This window comes from Hippocampus comes, unplaced genomic scaffold (assembly GCF_001891065.2).
Source record: "Hippocampus comes isolate QL1 unplaced genomic scaffold, H_comes_QL1_v1.1 scaffold130, whole genome shotgun sequence".
Taxonomy (NCBI): Eukaryota; Metazoa; Chordata; class Actinopteri; order Syngnathiformes; family Syngnathidae; genus Hippocampus; species Hippocampus comes.
In genome coordinates, this window is record NW_017842057.1 from 1,384,817 (window position 1) to 1,391,858 (window position 7,042).

The following is a 7,042-nucleotide window of genomic DNA, read 5'->3' on the forward strand; positions in this document are numbered from 1 at the left end:
TTAGAAATGGTTGCAACGGATAAAAGAGCAGAAGGTTTCGGCCACTACTCCATCCAAGAGAGCTACTTACATGAAGGAATTCAGTTGATTTAATCGCCATGGGGCTACAGCGTGACTACAAGGTCAATTCGGTTCAGCTTCTAGTGTTAGTGCATAAACAAACACTTGTGTGCCTGCTTTTCTTTTGTCCACTTTTTCATTTCGCATGTGCAGTGCAGGCTCTCCCTTTAGTAAGACGCACGATGCAACTGTACTCGTGTGAGTGAGTGTGTATGTTTCTTTCTGTGTGTCTGAATACTGGGAGTTCACTGACTCTTAAGGATCGATGAGAAGGAGAGATTCAGAGCCAATTATTTTCAGCTTAATGGTCCCAAGGGTGCAGGGGTGAGTAACAACAAAACGTCTTGGTGAGACGTCAATTCTGGACAAGCCAGTTCCTCCATTTCTGCATCACCACATTGTGGGCATCATCTCCCAGTTCTCTGGAGCAGAATGTCGCTGTGATTCAAATAATGGTCTTCAATTCAATGATGCCCACACAAACACGCATGCCTACAGGTGCAACACTGCTTATGTCTTAGAATTGAAGCAATTGAAATGTGTACCATAATCAAATAAAAATATTAATCAATGGAAAGTTTCACTCTCTTTGGAATAAAATTGTATTTAATTAAAGGCAACGCCGACTTCTTCAGTGTATTTCACTCCTGGCACAACAGATGCAGTGAGTGAAATTGGCACACCAGAACATTAAAATCATGCCACAATGGAAAAAGCAACACCTTATGGCTTGTTTATGGGATCAGAATTGAAAAAAAAAATGGCAGTGTGGAAAATGGGATGATTGTGCGCAAGCAAAATGTAAAGACCTATGGCTTATTGCTGAATCACTTCAAGGTATTTTTACCATGCAAAACAGTGAGCATGTGGGACACCAGCGCTAATGTTACAACAATGCTCATACAAGCAAGGCTAATTTGTCGCAGTAACTGGTTGCTGAAAAGTAATCAGTGATGGCAGGGTGGAGCTGAGGGTTCTGGTGGTACAGCTGTCATGCAGTAAAAAGTTGATGACCGGCCGTCAAGTGCCGAAACATACTAGCTGACTGTGATGGCCAGGGCTGCCCCGGAAATACACTGGCCCTTCGGGGAAATTAACATATTTCCACCAAATTCCCGACAGTCACCCTACCCCGTTTGTCAGCTCAAAATGCAGGTTGAAATTATATTCCCCTTACTGTTTGCATATCTAGCAGTCTTCTGGAAAATAAACACTTGATTAATTTGTTGTCTACTGGTTGACAGAAATCTCTTTGAAAGGAGACACATTGCTTCCTCTCTCAAATATTTTTTAATATTATTAAAATGCTAAATGCTGTCAAACTAATTTTTGTCACAGGCCACTTTGGAGTTACATCTTTCCTCTGAGGGCTGTGATGACAGCGAAACCAAATAAATGTTTAATCGTCCTGGGACGGGGATCACCCTCCACGTTGGTTACCGCACCTACCAGGTTGAAAACCCCTTGCAGACTGCGTAAGTGTGTGAGCCCCAGTCTAGTCTCTGAACAAAATAAATCAACGTTGTCTTTTTAGATAACCATCTTAAGCATTGGGGAGGCGAAAAACTTGCTGATCTCAGAGCGTCTTTTTTTCTCTGGTTGCCAAGCAGTAGGACGCCAGGTTGTTTAAAGCAGTCCCACAGGATGCCTCCGAAGGGGTGTTCAATGAGCCGCCGCCGGCGACACTTCCCCTCCAACAGCTTAGTGCTCATCAACTATTTAGATATGCACTTAAGCTTAAGTCTAGCTGCTGGCAGACACTGGGAGAGGAAGCCCTCGTCAACGTGATCGTGAGTGAGGGGGGGGGGGGAGAAAGCAATAATTCTTTTGTTGTGAAAATCACACCTGATTAAAAACTACGAGGTCATGGCTGGGAAGGTTCTTCCGTCACGTGAGGGACCCATGGTGTTCCCTCCCCTTAGAAGTCTGCCTCGAAGTCAGTCCCCAGGCACACAGCAATGAGGTGTCTCCCTCTTTCATGAGACACAAACCCTCTGTCTCTCTCCCTCAAACCCGTGCAGGCCCTTACGCAGGAAAACCCTTACAGCCACCAACACGCTGGCACACACACACGAAAACACACGCCCACCACCAGCAACTATTCATCCTGGATAACATCCCCCAGGCTCCCACAAGCAACTCTAAGAGGGGTCGCATGATGAATGAGTAGACAGTCAGCAGGACCTCCGTATGCATGTATCGAGGGAGCTTCCACATCCATGGAACCCATTGGGTGTGTGTAAGTGCGTGAGTGTGTGTGCGTGTGTGTGTGTGTGTGTGTGTGTGTGTGTGTGTGTGTGTGTGTGAGACCGTGTGCGTGCGTGTGTGTGTGTGTGTTGGCTGCAGAGTGATGACCACAACTGCCAGGGTGATCACAGAGGGATTCATTACAGCGACAGACAGGGCCGCCTCCATAACATGGAATGTGTGTGTGTGTGTGTGTGTGTGTGCGTGTGCGTGTGCGTGTGCGTGTGCGTGTGCGTGTGTGTGTGTGTGTGTGTGTGTGTGTGTTTCTTGACAGGCCCTCCACTAAAATGGTGTCTGAGGATTATACACTGGCTGGGCTGGAATAAAGAGTGCTGTGTGTGTAGGTTTGATAAATTATTTACATCAATGAGGAAGCAGCGTTGACACTGTTTATGCCCACACCTGCTCTTCTAAGTACTTAAAAGATGATTTATGTGTTATGGTCACAGTGGATTTCAGCAAGTATTGGTCCGTCGTCTTTTGGGACAAAAAGCGGTGGATACAAACCACTGCTGGCTCATTTGGGAAGCACAATGTGAAAAGAGCGGCATCATATAACTGGACCAGGGAAACACCTGTCCAGAGAGCTGTTAAAGCAGTTTGTTTGCGCTTACACTCAAATGAGTTATGGACACACTAAGGGAAAGAAGGCTGGCAACACTCACTGGTAAACCTTGCAACTAACATCAAGGTATAGTACCCGCTGAGTCAAAAGGAGAAAATAATGAAATTGTAACAGATCTTAATAGAAAAGATAAGACAATTCTCAATGAATTGGATTTGTGTAAAACTGTGCAATAGTTGTTCATAAATAATTCTGAATATTAATTAATAATAAAAATTTGAAGTGTCAAACCTGTTTGGACACTTGTGTTTTTTTGCATGCTTTCTTGAAAATAGCCTCAATCTCATATACAATCCCAAATCCAAATAAATTGGGACATTGTATAAAATGTTAATTCAAATATTTGCTCAGGTTAAATTTGATGCCTGCAACTCAATTCCAAAAACCTTGACAACACTCAATAAGCATTTGGAAACTGAGGAAAAAAAATGTGAAGCTTTTTAGGTGAACTTTATCCCCATACTTGCTTGAGTTGCTCAACAGCCCGAGGTCTCTGTCGACGTATTTTGAGTTTCATAATGTGCCACACGTTTTCAATGGCAGGCCAGGACTGCTGGCAGGCCAGTCTAGTGCTCACACTCTTTTACTATGAAGCCACACTGCTGTAACACATGCAGCATGTGGTTTGGCATGATCTTGGTGAAATAAACAGGGACATCCCTTAACAAGACGCTGCTTGGATGGCAGCATATGTTCAAATTACAACGCATGGTAAAATTCCTATTACACTAGCTTTTCCACCGGAACTTTATAAAACATAAAAAATGAAAGTCTCTCAAATACCTGATGTGCTACAAAAAAAATATTTTTTAAATCAGCATCAAACGTACATTAAGGGACACATTTAGCCATTTTTAATTAAAATTTCCTGTTGACCAGTCTAGTTTTCAAAAGTACAGTTACAAACAACTATCAGTACTGTATTTCCTTTCACATCACTCGTCTTTTGTCACTTTTTGTGTCATTTCCAGCCAGAAGAAACCCATGACAAAAAAGTCCTTTTAATGACTCAAAATCTCGCCAGGGTATCATCGACATGAACTTACATGAACTGTGTCAGAATATAAATGGAGTCAGTTCCCTGAATTTCCTGATTTATGACTTCCAATGTCACCCATTCAGTAAACTAAAAATTCTTTGTAAACAGAATTTATGTCAAGTTGAACATCAAATGATGACCTCATAAAAATATGTAAATAACATAATTTTATTACAACATAAAAAGACATTTCTGAATTAAACATAATTTATGATTTTCTAGTGTTTATTTCATCCAAATGAAAGCTTTCAAGCCAACTTCTCTGAGAAGTGAAATTCTCATCCACTTGATCATCTTGGAACAATATTTGCATTCACATGATTTTTCGCAAGACACACAAACATTGCAGCGTTGCAGAGAGTCAGCTGCAACTTGTCTCGGCTGTCTTAGCCTCAAATTGCGTCATTTTCCCCGTAGCCTATCCCAACATGTCCCAGATATCAGTCTCCCAGTGCAGACCAGGATGTCACAGCCAAATTTACATACAAACAACACAGACACTCACCAGTAGCACAACCCCACACACAAACTCAATATTTCATAGTCATATGAAATATGCCTGAATGCATGCATGGCATCTGCCATTTTTTTGTGGCTTTGCAGGCCCCAGGAGGCCCGTTTGATCTGTAATTGGGAAGTGTGCTGAATTAATCAGCAGTTTATCCACTTTTTAATTGAAATAACACTTTGAAAAACCATAGACCCCACAGAAAACAGCAGTCCTGTTTTTTTTCTTTCTGTGCACACGAGTGGCCTGCTGATATTCACTTAAAAAATGTATGGCAGGAATCTCATCAAGCTAATAAAGAACTCTTGCTTTTATAATCGACGCATTGTTTGACTGCTCCATTGGTGATTCAAGCGATGTTTTTCCTTTTTTGTTGTTGTTTTAAATCCCTAGTGAACCATATTAAATTCTTGCTCGGTTAATAGCCAACAACTAATCTAGGCTTACATTCCATGTTTTTAGGTTTCTTCGTTGAAATTAAATTCTATTATTTCTCTTTGCTCATAGATAGATTTTGACTGCCTTTTAGTTTTTTTCATCACAGTACAAATGTAGTGAGGACTGATATTAAGGACTTAATTATATGATGACTGTGTGCACTGGAAATACCACTGTAGGCTATTGCTCTTAAAGTAAAGGTAATACAAAAATATTCATTTTTTTAAAAAATACTGTCATTAATAATCATCATATATCAGTATTTAATTTTCCTAAATTACTGCCTTGCCCCAAATTGTTTATGTAACGCCTGCTCTTCTTCAAGAACGGTAGACATGTTATCATTCCTGTGTGTACCTCTTTAACAAGCCAAGTAATTTTGGGCTGTGGGTTCTTGATTCTTTCCAGCCAAGTTAACCTAAAGATGAATTTTTATTTTCCTGCACATGTCATCGACTCAACCAAGCTTTTTGCAATCACCACTAATTAAATGCTGAGAATCAATAATTCAGGAAGAAAATCCTGTTTTCTGACTGCTCTGCTGCTGATAGTAACATCATCACTAAATAAGTATGAACTCAGAGTGGGTCATCTGTTATGTTATTTCTCGGCTCAAGGACTGAAACAATATCTACGCATTATTACACCAGTGTGCACATTAAATATGAACAGTTTTATTATGCTACACCTGCTGATCTCGGTGAATGATGAGCTGTACCCCACCTCTTTCCTCAAGTCAGGCAGGCCTGAGGATTTCAGAAATTAACAGAAACCATTTTTCAGTTCCATTGGATTACCCATTGGGAAACCACGATAGCTAATTTTGGGTTCCGTAAACGTTCATCATGGGAACCCATTTTTCTATTTTGACTGATATTTATAATCAAGAATTCTGATACTCAAATGTATAATATTTAAAGGGTAAATGTTTGAAAACTATGCATTAACAATGAACATAATTACATCAGCAGCTGTGTACTCCAGGTTTATTCAATAAAATAAATGGATCAAAATATGCTGTTTAACACTTTTATTGTACTCATCATCATGAATACAGCATACCACAAAATCAGAGTAGCTTTTCCAGTCTCACACTGCAAAGATTAACTTATTGATAATCATTAATATATCAATTACTATGAAATACTATGGCCATCAGTAACATACGTGTACACAATACTTCAGTTCTGGCTATATACCATGGGCCACAAGTAAACCTGACACTGTTAACATGATTATGTGTGTGTTCAATTTATGTAAATAAACACAATATCAATGGCTTCTCACCCCCATTTATGAACACAAAAGCATGTAATAGGAATTTAATGATTACAATCATGTGATGAATCTTTTAAAAAATGACCTTATTACCATATATAGACTTATAATATTGATATGGCTTGATGTCCTCTTTGCAACCCCAAGACGATGCACCATGTAATAGACTACAGTATCAATTTGTCCAAAGAATCTACCACACGCCATCGTTAGGCCTACTGACAGTTAACATTAGGATTACTACACCTCGTGACGAATGTTTTATTCACAAAGTTACCATGCCTACAACTAGTAAATTATAGAATAACTAAGACTGTTTCATAAGATTTTTCATAGCGATTAGCCTTTAGATATATTAATGACCAACTTCAAGTACTTGCCTCGGAATCATGCCTCGCGTCGTATTTCTCTTTCGTGTTTTGTGCATACATCACACATCAGTTTGGTAATACGCCCTTCTTCGGATGATTCGAAAGAAAAATCCGACTGGCATTCCCATTTCTTAAATGTAGTAACTAATACAGTACACCTTTCGGTGTTTTTTTTTCTTTTTTTTCGGCGTCATCTCTATCCATCATCCAGGTGCTTTCTCGACATGCGGACGAAAATAGTAACCCGCATGCGCACATAATGTTTCCTGTTCCGCCCCCCGCCCCCAAGCAAAACGAAAGTGGAATAGGAGAAAAACACTCACACACCACGCCACAAACACACATACGGGCACAGTGAAATCGCGTTGATCACACAGGAGAGATTCGATCGCATACAGTCAACTAGTGCGCGGTGATTTTTTTATGAGAAACGATTTTTCGGTATCGTACGAATGAGCCCACAGAAACGACACGCG